The following is a 1,490-nucleotide window of genomic DNA, read 5'->3' as shown; positions in this document are numbered from 1 at the left end:
GCTCCCGCCAAGTCTGCCTGCCACGACTTTGATGATATTGGTTCAGTGATTCTCCTTGGTGGGTGCATGTCCGAAAGCGGGTCTCCTGTCCAGTCCGGTCTCGGGACTTCGAGGGCTCCTGCCTCCCCTACACCCTTGCCCGAGCCTCCGCACAGTGAGTCCCAATAGTGCCCCGCTTTACCTCGGCGAGGGTCGGGGTCTCTTTTCTCCCAAAGAGAAAGTCCTTTTAGCGACCCCCGGGTCACTCGGTAAGTCCTGGCTGGGTCCCCTATGTATAGCTGGGGCCCGCCGTTCCTACCAGGGGTCCGGCTCCCAACAGTCCTCCCTGGGTCAGCCTGCTGCTGCCGCCTCTGGCCACGGTCCACCCCCACTCCCAGGCTCCACCACTCGATCAGTGGCCCTAAGGGCCCTCTGCCCCTCCTGGCTCGCCCCGCGGGGCCCCACCCGGCTCCAGAAGGTCCTTGCCGAGTTCCCTCCTGCAGGCCACCGGGCTGCTGCTCCCCCACTGGGAAGGTCCTCCTCCTCTGCCTCCTTCCAGCCCCTGCTGCTCCGCGCTGGCGCCGCTTTTGAGGCTGCTGGCTCCTCGTGGCACCTGGGAGAGTTAATTAAAGCGTGTGCCACTGGTCCCTGCTTGGAGATTCGCTCCCGGGCTTCTGCGCTGGCTCCGGCAGTGCTGCGCCTCCCCCGTCCTGCATTCCCGCACTGCTGCCTCCTGCCGGGCGTGCTCCGCCCCGCCCGGTGAGTCCCGGGGCTGCCTGGGGTTGAGGCTCTTCCACAGACTGCTACAGAAAAAGCCCCAGGCAGTTGAATAGGGCTAGTTTCAAAAGCGAAGGGAGCAACTGCAGCATAGGCACAGTTAGCTGCCTATTAAAATGAAGGTGTGGGGGAGGAGTACACTTGCAGCTAGACCAGAGACCACCTGACTGGAAGGGAAGGAACCCAGGGGATATAAGCCTGAGTCCTTGAGGGAGAAGAGCTGTGTAGCCCTGACCTCTGCTGAAAGAGGAGCCCTGGCAGTTCAGGCTCCTGGAGACTGGGTTGCCTAATTTTTGGTCTAGTTTATACTGGAAGACCAGATGTGGATGGTGGAGGAGGAAGACAGCAGGCCTCAGGGATGCCTAAAGGGCTTGCTAGGTTATGCCCGGCCATGGATGGGACACAAGGCACAGACAGGCTGAGGTAGAGAGGGCTGAAGTCTGAAGCCAACAAGAAGCTGAGACTGGAAAGGCCAGGGTAGAGCTAGTGGGCTTAGGTCAACAGCCAGAATAACCTTCAGGCTAAGGCTAAGTACAAGAAGGCTGAAACCTAAACAGGAAGGCAAACATTGACCGAATGGCATCTGTGAAGCATGGGTGAGGCTGTGGGGGCAGCAGGAATGCATGATTATAGATTTCATAGACTCGGGAGATCATCGAGTCCAGCCCCCTGCCCAAAGGGCAGGAAGTCAGCTCGGGTCATAGGATCCCAGCAAGATAAGCATCCAATTTACT

Source organism: Crocodylus porosus, unplaced genomic scaffold (assembly GCF_001723895.1).
Source record: "Crocodylus porosus isolate Cpor-Errol unplaced genomic scaffold, CroPor_comp1, whole genome shotgun sequence".
In the NCBI taxonomy this organism is placed as follows: domain Eukaryota; kingdom Metazoa; phylum Chordata; order Crocodylia; family Crocodylidae; genus Crocodylus; species Crocodylus porosus.
The sequence above is the reverse complement of the archived record's forward strand: the minus strand, read 5'-3'. Positions refer to the sequence as shown.